The sequence below is a fragment of the Lactuca serriola genome, chromosome 9 (assembly GCF_051521515.1).
Source record: "Lactuca serriola cultivar US96UC23 chromosome 9, Lser_US96UC23_V15, whole genome shotgun sequence".
NCBI lineage: Eukaryota > Viridiplantae > Streptophyta > Magnoliopsida > Asterales > Asteraceae > Lactuca > Lactuca serriola.
In genome coordinates, this window is record NC_136416.1 from 86,115,584 (window position 1) to 86,130,075 (window position 14,492).

At 31.8% G+C, this 14,492-nt stretch overlaps 1 pseudogene; it reads left to right on the top strand.

Moving 5' to 3' along the window:
- The first annotated feature begins 221 nt into the window (after positions 1-221).
- On the top strand, positions 222-722 carry LOC145075909 (RING-H2 finger protein ATL66 pseudogene; annotated as a pseudogene).
- The last annotated feature ends 13,770 nt before the right edge of the window (positions 723-14,492 follow it).

Genomic DNA, 14,492 nt, shown 5'->3' on the forward strand with positions numbered 1-14,492 from the left:
AGTTAAAGTTTAGATTGTTTTATTTTAAAATATAATAAGAAAAAGAGTGGAGTTTTAAGTATGGGAAGGCGATTATTTTCCCTTAAATAAAACAAATCTCGTCCATTTTTTCCTACTAGATCCCATCATATCATTCCTCTCCAAAACCATGCTACCTCCGTCGCCATATCCACCGGTATACCACACTAACGCCACCACCTAACTCCGACCACCTTCAAGCAATGGCAAACGATGGGTCTCAAACATTTCATTGGCAGGATGACGACCTCGACGACGATAACTTCCAAATCCACGGCCGCACACTTCTCTACATAGTCGTCCTCTTTTCCATTATCCTCCTGATAACTTTCATCTTCTTCCTCTACGCTCGCTGTGTTGTCCGCTCCCGCTCCTCCTCCGCCGACAACGCCGTCAGCACTTCCTCCCTTACACGGAACTCGCCACCTTCATCTCAGCCACAAGGTCTCGATGCAGCCACGATCAACAGCATCCCGATCACTATTTACCATCGGTCTCCGACGACGACGGGCTTGAGTTCTTCGGAGACGAATGAGTCTTCAGAATGCAGTATTTGCCTTGGAGTTTTCGAAGAAGGGGATAAAGTGAAGGTGTTGCAGAGTTGCTGCCATTGTTATCATTGTGACTGTGTCGACAAGTGGTTGATTACCCATTCGAGTTGTCCTATGTGCAGAGCTTCTGTTCGAGTTGAGTCACCGGTTTGACTCGCATGTTTCAATTTCCTTCTTGTTTAAATTTTTTTATATACGCTTAGTTTATTAGTTTAAATTATTTAAGATATTAAGTTCCCCAAGATAAATGCGCCCCGAGATAATTTGCTAAAAGATTCGACCACATGCACAGAATCTAAAATTTAGATCGTAACAGTATTTAATTGTGAATATAAATTATCATTCCCATGTAGATTGTATCTTATAGAACAAATTATATTGCATTTTAATAAATCTTTAACCCTTAATTTATATAAATTTATGTATCTCAATTTTATGTCATTATCATGATTGTTTATTCTTTGTTATCGATAATAAAGATAGTATTTTTACAAAATTTCAAAATTGATCGTTATTGTTTTTAAAAAGTCTCACTTAAATATAACTATAAAAACGTGTCACGTTAATTGTGGTTAAAAACCTTAAATTGTTAGTATTTTTGACAAATTAAAAAATACTAAATAATTATGAATTTACCAATTTACTTTTTTATCGATTTTCATTTATATGAACCGTCATATAGAAATATATATTATACTCATAAACTAACATCTAATTTCATTTACGTCCACGACGAGACTTCAACCTTCGACCTCAAAGAGGGAGTACACCACCTAATACCGCTAGGCTAGAAGTACTTTGCTTTAACAATTTTCATCATACATACTTATAAAGCTAGCATTTTTTCTTGAATTTCATTCATTTGAAACCCCCATTCTTTTTTCCTTTCATCATATTCATTTAAAACTTTCATGACTTTTCACTTTCTTTATAATAATAATTATAATTTGATAATTAGGTTAAATAAATATCAAATCTAAAGTGTATTCATATATAAACTAAATTTCAATATTAAAATAATATCTTTAATTCTACTTATAAAATTATGTTTTTTAACTTTTAACAAATTATACTTAATTTATTAGTTTTAATATATTGTTGAATGTAACCATTATCATTTTAAAGGTATAATTTTTGAACAATTTGTATAAAATACTTAAATTATTAATTAAAATATAACATTATAGGCTCAACTTAAATATAAATTTTATTTAACTTAAACAACCCAAAGATTATTTTATAAATAATTAAAAGTGATAAATTGTAGTGTCTTTCTAATAATGATTGTAAGTTGGTTAATAAGGTTAAATAAATATCAAACCTAAAGTGTAATCATAAATAGACTAAATTTCAATTTAAAAATAATATCTTTACTTCTATTTATAAAGTTATGTCTTTAAATTTTAACATGTTATACTTAATTTATTAGATTTAAAATGTTGTTGCATATAAACCATTATCAGTTTAAAGCTACAATTTTTGAACAGTTTGAACAAAATACTTAAATTGTTAATTTAAATATAACATTACAGTGTCAACTTAAATATAAATTTCAGTTCCACTAAAAAAACCAAATACTATTTTGTAAATAGTTAAAAGTGATCAATTGTAGTGATAAATACAAAAACTAAATTGTAATATCAGTTTAACTAAAATATTTCCTAAATATATTTATATAATCGTTAAAAATTTTCAAATAAGTAGCTTAAAATAACTTATAATAACAATAGTTAAAAATAACTTTATATAAATGATTATATTGTTACCTTTAAAATTAAAAAATAATGTTTGATGTTTTAAATAATAATAATGATAGAAATTAAAACATTAAGCAAATATATTTTAAAAAATTAGTTAAAATAACAACTATAAATAATATTAAACCATATATAATATTTAATTTTATTGATGTGTAACTCGCGAGTAGAAATCATTCAAACGACTGAGATTATGATGTTATAATAGATTTATATATTATCATATAATTCAAAATAGTCAATATATTATATCAAATTAATATACGAATTATTATATCAAATTTAACAACAACGTTAGTGTTATATTTTAAAAAATATATATTTGTAAAGACTTCAACTATATAGGTGTTTCTGCGCATTACAATGTCAACTCAAATATAAATTTCAGTTCCATTTAAAAAAACTAAAGAATATTTTATAAATAGTTAAAAGTGATAAATTGTAGTGATAAAAACAAAAACTAAATTGTAATTTCAATTTAACTAAAATATATTTCTTAAATATATTTTTATAATTGTTAAAAGTTTCCAAATAAGTAGCTTAAAATAACTTACAATAACAATAGTTAAAAACAACTCTATATAAATGATTATATTGTTAGCTTTAAAATAAAAAAAAAAAAAAAAACAATGTTTGATGTTTTAAGTAATTATAATGATAGAAATTAAAACATTAAGCAAATAAATTTTAAAAAATTAATTAACAATAAAAACAACTATAAATAACATCAAATCATATATTATATTTAATTTTATTCATTGTAACTTGCGGGTAGAAGTCATTCAAACGATTGAGATTAAGAAGTTATAATAAATATATATTATCATATAATTCAAAATAATCAATATATTATATCAATTTAGTATATACAAATTATTATATCAAATTTAACAACAACGTTATTGTTATATTTAAAAAATCATATATTTGTAAAGACTTCAACTATATAAGTGTTTCTGCGCAACGCGCGGGCATTCACCTAGTTTATTATATTTTTTTACATAGAACCCTAATTATTACTTCTCACCTCTCCTTCACTCAATCCCATCGTCGGCATGATCATAGCCCTCACCCCTTTCATCGACACATCACTACCCTCTAGCACTCTGGTCAGAAACCACAATGGCACACATTCTCATCAGCACACAACTATCATGTTCACTCATTTCAATCTTTCTCAACTCAAAACCCTAAATGTCACACTCTTCTTGCACGAAAACTTGTATGAAAAAAAGGGATAATGACTTGAAAGGGTAACATACTTTAGCTTTTGGTCATATTTGGGTCACTAAATGTCACACTCTTCAGCACACAACTATCATGTTCACTCATTTCCAACTTTTTTTTTCTCCCGGACATAGATCTGTGCTCGCTTTTATGATTTGTATTTTTTTAGATTTTTGTTTCAATTTTTTAAAGGTATCGTCACGAGTCCTCACTTTAAAATGAGTACTCACCCGATCCTCACTTTAAAATGACTACTCATCCGATCTTGTTTCTATCTATACTATCTTATTATACAAACCTTATTATTTCTAAAAATAGATTTAAGACGTCCAAACCTTTCAGCTGAATGTACAAACATTTATCAACAAATTACAAAATACAATGCATTAAGTACAAATGTAAAATTAATATTGAAACATTCAAACCTACATCCTTATCTTAACCAATATAGATGATTTAAATTTTAAAAAAATTATATTCTTTGACTAGAATGAGTCAACATGGTACAATCCTTAAAACATAATATACAACAAGTTTATGCAATCAGATCTTATTCGTGAATCAGTCAGCAAATGTTAAACCAACCTTTTCTCAATTTCAACTTTTAAATTGGTCAAAATCAAATGAATCGGTTAGATCAAATCTGACTTCTTGAATGAGTTGAATTGGGCATTATTGTTTCAAATGAATCTTATCTCCCTTGTTATTAAGGCGTTATTGTTTTGACCTGGCTCATTCCTTATCTCGCTGTTTCCCCATATCTCGGCAGATTATCTTCATTGTTCATATAAAATTGAAGACACATCCAAATCAGTGCCTCTCCATCTGTGATTATCACCTAAACCTCCACCGTCCAGCAATAAGAAGTCATTTTTGCATTTGGTTCATCAGGTCTATTTATTTACCGATTTTGTATTTTTTTGTTTAGAGCAAACTAATTTCTGAAAGAAAGTTAATCACACCCGTCGCTTGGCGCGGGTAAACGGCTAGTGTGTGTGTGTGTGTATATATATATATATATATATATATATATATATATATATCCTCACGAGTCCTCACTTTAAAATGAGTACTCAACCGATCCTGTTTCTATATATATATATATATATATATATATATATATATATATATATATATATATATATATATATTTGGCTAGGTTCAATAGAAAACCATTATTAACCATAGAACCAAGGAATCATATTTTTTTTTCAACTTTTAGAGCTTATTTTTTTATCATAACAAAAACTAAAAATACAGAAATTCATAATTTTTTATACTTTTTTTAATGATATCAAATTCGATGTTTAACCTTTTCTAATAGTGTTTTTTAATTAAGTAATATATATTCGTCTATATAAAATGTTCAATAAAATCCATTTTATTTAATTAGTCATTTTTCAAAGATGGATTATAGCTAAAATGTCACAAACATACAAAAAGATAAATACAACTATTTCGGGTCTTTATTTTATGCATCTAAAACACGAAAAGTTATTAGATCATAGTTATAAAAAAAATTGAAATGCTACGTAATTGATATAAAATTTTATATTTCATAAATGAATTGTCATTGAATATTTAATGGAAATAACTATTTAGTAAATAAATAACAAATATTTAAAACTAAAATATAATCTATAGGGTAAAATAAAATATGATTAAAGAATAAAAGATTAAATATTCTACACAAAAAGTGTAGTGATTATTCATTATTAATAAAAAATAAATAAGTTATGTGATCCAATATTTTTAAATGGTTCATGAAAAAATAATAGTAAGACTATCTCCAACCCACTTCTATTTTTTTCCCAAAAATTGGAGTAAAAGATGGGGTAAATAGTGTTTCATCTCTAACCATACTCGATTTCTTTTAACTTATATAAATTGTCAAATACACCCCTTCTATTAATTTGGTTTTAACAAAATATATAATCTATATTTTTTTTCATTAAATAAATAAGATTATAAATATAATACGTAATTATAAGATTTTGTAAAATACTTTATTGTGTTTTAAATTTTCAATATGTATTTAAATTTTAATATGAATTTGATAAACATATATATATATATATATATATATATATATATATATATATATATATATATATAATATAGTTTAATATGTAACACAATATTATAAGTATTAAATATTACATTTAAATAATAATTAGCAGATAAAAAAACCAAAAATGTATAAATATATAAAACGAGGGACTAAAACCAACAACTCAAAGTTCATCCCCATTTTGGGGGAAATAAATAGTATAACACTATATATTTTGTGTTATACTATTCATTTCCCCCAAAATGGGGAAATAAATGGGGTAGGGTTGGAGAGGAATGGGGAAATAAATTGGGGAAATAATAGAGAATGGGAGTTGGTTGGAGATGCTCTAAGGGCATCTTCAACCCACCCCCAAACTCCATTTCCCCCATTTCTTCCCCCCCTCACTCTTCTCCAACCCTACCTCATTTCCACCTTCATTTTTTGAGATACGAATAGTATTCCCCCATATATGGGAGAATACTATTCATATGTCTAAAAATGGAGGTGAAGTGTGGTTGCTAATTTTAAGTCTCTCTCATTTTTATTTTATACATTTCTAATTTATTTTACATACTAATTATAATTTAAATGCAATACTTAATATTTATAATATCATATTATATACTAATTTATATTAAATTAAAATGCAATATATATTTATTAAAATCTAATTAGTAGAGGAGTGTATTTGACAATATATATATATATATATATATATATATATATATATATATATATATAGTTATTAAAATTGAATATTCTAAGAATATACTTTTTGGGGTAAAATCACTACTAGAAAAAAGGCCTTTTACGACGCTATTGCGCGTCGTAAAACGCTCAGACGACGCGCAAATGCGTGTCAAGGAAGGCCCTGTCATAAAGAGAGACGACGCGCTTTTGCGCGTCCTCTATAGACGACGCGCATTTACGACGCGCATTTACGACGCGCATTTATGACGTGCATTTACGACGCGCGGTTATGACACGCAATGCGTATCAAGGAAGGCCCTGTCATAAAGGAAGACGACACGCATTTGCGTGTCGTAACCTTATGACGCGCGTGTTTATGACACGCAATGCGTATCAAGGAAGCCCCTGTCAAGAAAGGCCATGTCATAAATGAAGATGACACACATTTTTGCGTATCATAATTTTAAATGTTTAAAAAAATATTATTTATAGATTTGCTTATTTTCAAATTAAATTTGTATTTAATGTTTAATAATAGATAATAGATAATAAAATATCATATACAAAAATAGAATACATTGCATAAATTTAATGTCATACAAATAATCGTTCCATATGTAAACAAATATATACCAAAAACATCATGTCAAAAAATTGTAATACATTTATATTAAGGGGATCTAATTGTACATTGTTATTAAGAGGTTTTTTCTAACTATATAACATAATACTAAATTGATATTAAGGGACACCTTATGCAATGTAATGCTATTCAAACTAAAAAGATATACACAAAGATGATAAACATCAAATTCCAACTAAGTAGAGTTGAATCTTGCCTTTCATACTTCTTTAAGACTAATATTGAACCCCTGCTCCGATAATTCTTGTGACCTGATCAAATAAAAGTCAAAAAATTAATATGTTAATACAATTATTAGAAGAATCAAACTTGGAATGTTAGTTGTAAAAGACGAAATTACCCTTTTCTTCATCCAAAGAATTTGGGATTTGGAATAAATACACTACAATATGAATTACCTAATATCAACAATGACAAACACAATGACAAGAATACCCGCATACAAATGGTAAATATTATCTGTAAAGCTATCAACAATGATATTCACAATGACAATCTTTGATCATATAAACTAGAGAGTATATCATCACAATTCCATCTAACACCACCCATTAGAACACGTAAAGCTACTCAACCAACATATCATGTCATGTAATGTATTTTTTGTCAGTATATCTTCACATAGAAAACAAAAGTGAAATAAATAAAAATAACAACCTTCTCATTTACTGAAAATGGATATTGTTCACATATATGGGAGCCATTTTCAGAATTACCATCCCCATTTACCTAAAATCATTCATGCCATTTTAACTCAAATAATTTATTTATAGTAAAAAAAATAAATATTTATAATTATAGTGTTTTGATTATATAATATATACCCATCTGTCACTGACTCCTCATTCGTCATAAGAATGAACAAATATTTTAATTAATTACCTTGAAATGATAATAATATAAATACTATAACACGATGGCATGGTATATTTGAATAATACCTAGTGTAGCATCGAAGATAAATCGTTGACTTGTTGCTTGAGCAGATTTTGCAGTGTATGCTTTAAGGGCATCATCCCACTGTTGCAGCTTTTCATACCTTGTATTTGGAAGCAACATAAACAATTAATATTTTGAGAAAATAAGACAATGTAAATGATTTCAGGGTCCTGGAAATATACCATGATTCCTTCAGTTGTAAATCCAAACAGCATCCCATATATAGTTATATACTTAAGAGAGTGAAAAAAGGAAAGTGAGCTAGTTTCTATATATGCTTACCCTCCAAAAAGATAGAAGTGAAAGTATCCAAAAGAAAGCACTTATCCACCTTGATTCCTTATATGCAATCCACACCTGATCAAAAGAAGCAATCAAACATTATTGTTATAACAAAAGTCGAAAAATCTCCTTTTCACTATAGTTGGAAAGTATATAATAAACAAAGACTTACTGCTACAATGACAATACAAAAATAGAAATCGGTTGTTGTTGCTATCATGCACCTGTGAGCATTTACAACTATGTATGAGCATTTACTATTACACTTTTTTACATAAATTAAATAAAAGGGAAATTTTAAATGGTACCTTGATAATACATTGGCATTGAATGTAGATCCATCAACGATAAGCATATAAATAAAAGTTCCCAGCATCAAGTAGCCTAGTGCAGAAATGATTATTTTTGCAATTAAAACAAAATGTCCCCTTTTGTATCCCATGGCATCCCTATATAAGCCAAATATATAATAAAATTACAAGCATTTTAGCAAACATTTTTACTTGATTTTAGTTTTTGTTATCGTTATTGGACATGTCCCTCAAAAGATATAATGAATCCTTTGATGATTCTTCTGGTGACAACTTAAAGAACTGCAGAGCCACGTATCATTTGTAATAGGGCTGTAGAAGGAATGAAAATTTACTTAAAACATGTTACACTTGTAATTAATAGTAATAATAATAATAATAAAGTTTAATTACCTTCCTGCAAAAAGTACAACAGGTATCAATACAGCTGCCTTGATCCAACATGATTCCTTGTAGACTATCCAAGCCTAAGATTGCAAGTATATACACAACCACATATAACTCCATTTGATTCAACAAGCTTGTAACACCATGATCAAGATCAGTTCCAAAATCCCCAGTAAACACGCCACCTGAATAGAACTGGAAACCCATGCCACTGGCATCAATGGCAACTGATACGGGTTGATTAGCGACTGCCTGTAACAATGCGGATTCACTGTTGGCTGGCACTTTTTCATACCCAGTAATGGTGGCAGCATGGACAGCTTCTTCCTTGGTGTTGCAGGTTCCATCTGTTGCCTGATATGGGTAAGCCACCTCGGTGTTGATGCCTTTGTTTTTAACGATAAACTCAAAGCCATCTTCCATCTCGCCACCATCACATCCTCCGTTTTGTTTTTGGGGGGTTTTGATTGGTGTTTGTTCCTTTAGGGTTCCGTTTTCAGAATGGTTTCCTGTAATCAAAGATTTTGATATTAGTATGGAATTGAGTTCCAAATATTCAAATTGCAGTAAAAGAAATGATCTTACTGTTACCGTTTTCCGTAGAGCGGCCATTTAAAGGAGGGGAAGAAGCAAACCCAGTGTAATCACCTGAATTCAAATAAAAAAAAATGAGATAAAAATTGATTATTTTTATTTTTAAGGTAGCAGCAGAAAATTAGTTTACCGTTTGTTTGTGCTGGAGAGGATGCGTTTTTTAATTTTTCAACAGATGATTTGCCAGGCCATTGTTTAAGAGGGCGAATAACCAGAGCTCTTGGATTCCCCCTTGGAATAAAAAGAGCATCTACTTTTGGTGTGCTGGTAGTCTCTTCATCATCACTAAAAAACGAAACCTGTAATTGTAAAAAAAAAAAAATCAGATCCATAAAAAACAATAAGGGCAAAATAGTCAATATAACAACAGATATTACCTTTGGCCCATCGTTTTTCGGGTGATACTTTCTAGCACCCCACGAATTTTTTACCAACCAGTACTTCATGCCAAAGCTGTGTATATGATGTATTCACCATCACCACAGACAACAACATACCTCCTATTTGGGTTGTGCTTCAAGCTCTGTGGAAAAATAGAAAAGTCAAAGTCCATATGGTTGACTATTTTCAGTTTAAAGGAAGGTAGGAACAAGCATAACTCACTTGTGGATAAAGATCACATGTTCCCAGTTCTTTAACTGCTAAAGGCAGCCTCTCTCCATCAGAAACCTGAATAAAAAATAGATTTTTTTCCCATTTCATTGTTAACATAACATAACATGTATATGGGCTTTAAAGTCCAAACCTCATGATCAGCTCCCACACTCTTGATGTTAATAGTTTGAATTTCATTATGTTTAGCCCATATAATTTTTCCACTATTGTCCATGCTGGCTACAGGCTCTTCACGTCCAATTTTCACCATTATGGTTCCTTCATCATAGCCAATAACAATCCTGTAAAAACAGTAATTAAAATAAATCCATATGAATGAAGAAGCATCAAGATTCAAGACCCACAAAACAAAAAACAAAAAGTGCTATACAAACTTACCGACGTGAACCTTTCATGTATCCAACAGCCCAAACCCTTTCAAGTCCATAGTTCAAGGTGTTCTCAAGTTTGAATAAAAAAAAGAGTGGCATAAAGTCAAAAAGTTTACATTTTTAACATATGTATAACGAGGGTATTTTGGTCTTTTGATAGGAAATGAAGAAAGAAATTGAATTCCTTCCATCCATCAAACATGGAATTTGAAGGAATCCAACAAAAATTGAATTCCATCCATTTGGAAACCAAACACACCATGGAATGGAATCTAGCATTCCAATTCTTTTAGAATCTACAAAACAAACACACCCTTAAAGGTAAAAAACAAGAGCTCACCTGTAAGTGGTTGAATGCCATATACGGACAGTACCATCTTCTGATCCTGTCATTATTATTGGAAGCTCGGGATGGAAACATACATCAGAAACATTGTGTGTGTGACCTTCTAGAGTTTGGACACAGGTTTTAGTTAGCAACTCTACAGTAACAGATCACAGTTGTGACCGTATTGCTGGATTCTCATATTGAGATAGTAAAGGGAATCAAATCAGTTTAGAAATTGTAAGTAAATGAGATTCAATTCCTATTACATAAATTAAATTCCAACTCCTAAACACTAAATTGATTTTTTTATCATTATCAAAACACAATTGGCTGATTACTACTCATGTGTATGTATAATAATAGTAAATTGAATCTAATAGGAATACATAAATTTTTATTTACCTGTGAGGTTGTCACTGTGGCAGGTTGCTTTGAACCTTGTTCATTAATCTTTGGACAATCCCCTTTTGGTTCAAACATTTAGTCAAACACCTAGTGTGCATAAAAAAATCAGGTACTTATATCATAAAATATTAACAATTCCATGAAAATATATGAGAGAGGGTAAAAAGGCACAAAAAATCATCCAAAAAGAAGGACCAGTAGGACATGAAACAGGTAACTATGGTTGAAAAAGGAAGAATTACCTTTGAAATAGGCCTACTACGCAGATGAAATAGGCAACAGTGGTGGTATAGTGGTGGTTCCGGGCTGTTGCGAAGGCAGTGTGGTGGTGGCTCAGGGCTGGTGTTGTGGTGCGATGTTGTAACGGTGGAGTCTGAAAGTAAACACAAATTGTGATGGAAGCTATTGTTGTTGGTGATGTCCGATTCATCAAAAGAAAATCATTCTTCGATCAATCTTCTATTTTGTGAAAGAAGATATTACTATTTCAAATGTGTTATGTTTGATTAGGGTTTGCACACAGAAGGAAGTGAAAGTCGATCGGAGAGGAAGGGGTTTGCAGAGAGAAAGAAGGGAGAGAATGAAGTCAATTTTGGCGGGTGTAGAGAGTAGAGAGGAAGAGGAAGCGGGTGTTCAAAATTTTGGGGGATTTAGTTTCCCCCCTTACCTATCAAGGAGTCCCAGAACGCGCGTTTATTAAAATTATAAAGCGACATTTGTAGAGGACGCCCGTTTTATTATAGGTGCCCTCCGTGTTTTTAATATTTTTACATGAGACACTAATTTAAGGGCACTCAGTAATGCGCGACCTAAATCCTTAAAATTTTTGAAGAGATGACACTTTTTTAATGTCGCTCTCTAATGCGTAACATAAATCAAAGAGCGTTGTGTTTTGCGCGTCGTAAAAGGCCTTTTTTCTAGTAGTGAAAAATGAGGTAGAAAATGGAGTAGGGTTGGAGATGAAATACTATTTACCCCATTTTTACTCTATTTATGAGGAAAAATGAAGATGGGTTGGAGATGGTCTGATAAGCTATAAAAAAGTTTTCTGAAGATATTTTTATAAAATCTGAATTTTAAAATGATTACCAAACTATTATACAATAATTACAATTATTAATGAAATTTTTGAGATATAATGATGATAGGTTCAATTAGATTTTAGGCTAAGGGCGTGTCTCAACACCATCTTGCATCATTATTGAGGTGGTTCGACACACACATTCCCGTCTTCTCAGTATGACGAGCTCAACAAAAAGATTTGGAAAACGGCTTGAAGATAAGAGAGAAATCAAAGATGAAAAAGTATATGTTGTTTAATTCAAAATTTCAAAATTTTAATCACTTTTCAACTAAAATGAATTTCAACAATGATATTCATTTCTTACCGCTTTCAAACCTTGGATATTCATTTTATTTCTCTTAAAATTTCAAGACATATATTACATCTCTCAAATTTGTCTATGCAAAACGTTTTTTTTGTAACAGCCCGGATCTCCAGGTATCGTTTATACTTATATTTTTGGAGTTTTGTGAAGGGACTCGGCGAGTTGGAGCTCAAACTCGCCGAGTAGGATCGCGGTTCAGGACGCGGGTTCGCGCCCGGACTCGACGAGTCCAAGGAATGGACTCGGCGAGTCCTCGCTGTTTAATGAAACCCTAAATTCCCGGTCCTAAGCCCTATTTAAAGGACCTTATGGCCCTTCATTGCGGCTACCTTTATCTTGAGAGCACCAAAGCAGCTGAGGGATTCGTGTGGGTGAGATAAGAGGCTATTATTCACCAAATTTGTGTGTTTTTGCAAGAAAGGAAGAGGGAAGTCAAGCTAGAGGAGTTGGGAGCTTGGATCTTCTTTCATTTCATCAGAGGAGGCTTCTTGAGGTATCATTCAGAGCTTATTTCCGTATTTTTGTTGATTTGGTCAAATCTAGGGTTTCTTCATGCCTTATTTGCTTTGTATTGGAAGTGTGAGAGGTCCCATGGGGATATGGTGCTTAGATCTGGACCTTAGCAGGTCCAGAGAGTCCCTAATGTCATGCTTTATGCCCTCCCTTTTGGGTTAGAGGCTAGGGTTGCCATTTTAGAGGTTATTTCTCCAAAAAGAGCCTTGTAGGTGTGTTATGAGCACCAAGATATAGACTTTACGTGGTAAATAAGCTTAGGAGGGCCAGATCTATGAGTGGATGGTGCGGATCTGACTTCAGAAGCTAGTTTGAGTAGATGCATGGCATGGACTCGCCGAGTCTGAAGAACAGACTCGGCGAGTAGCATGAAGATTGTCCTTGACCACTCAGTGAGTGGTCCAGCCGAGTTATGAGTTGACTCAGTGAGTCAGGGAGAGTTAGAGAGGGTTGACAGTTGGACTGAGTCGAGCTGGGACTCGTCGAGTTGTTCTTGAGACTCGGCGAGTTGAGTCGTGGTGGCCCCGCGATTCATGCCAGGTGGAACCCGTCGAGTCAGGGGAGTACTCGACGTGTCAAAAGAGAATCCTAGAGAGTTGGTGAACACGTATAGACTCGCCGAGTCGCCCTAGTGCACTCGCCGAGTCCAGTCAAAGTTGACCGTTGACCGTTGACCAGAGTTGACTTGATAGGGGTAGTCAACCTTAGTGGCAAAAGCATTAATTAGAGATGTATGTTGTTATAGGAGGATTATAGCTCGGAGGATCGAGCACGAGTGATTTCCAGGATTCGCGAGTTATCGAGATACACGAGGTGAGTCTTCTCACTATACTTTACCTTGAGTAGGTAATCAGAGTTATGTGTCAGAGTATGTGTATGTTATGTGTATGCTATGTGTTGTACTGCATGATGTCTATGTGATTTATGCTGTGCATGTTTATAGAGTTGGAACCGGAAGGTTCCCAGAGTTAGAACCTACGGGTTCACAGAGCTTGGGTGCACGGACCCATAGAGTTATAGCCTCGAGTGGCTAATATATGTTTATGTGGTATTTTGGGGAACTCACTAAGCTTTGTGCTTACAATATTAGTGTTGTTGTTTCAGGTACTAGCGATGACCGTGGGAAGGCGCCGGCTTGATCTGTACACACGCATGAGATTTTTTATATATATGTGATCTTGGGATTTTGTATGATGTGAATTGGGATTTAAACTTAATGTTTTTATGAAAATTAAATGAGAAATGTTTTTATAATTTGCGAAAAATTATTTTGAAATTCACGGTGTTACAAGTTGGTATCAGAGCCTTGGTTTGAGGGATTCGAGTACACCTTCGGGCGTATTTGAACTCAAACTGAGGATTTGAGAAGTATTTTCAAAAAGAGTAAAAGATTTTGAAAAGAAACGCAGAGCAGAGTTGT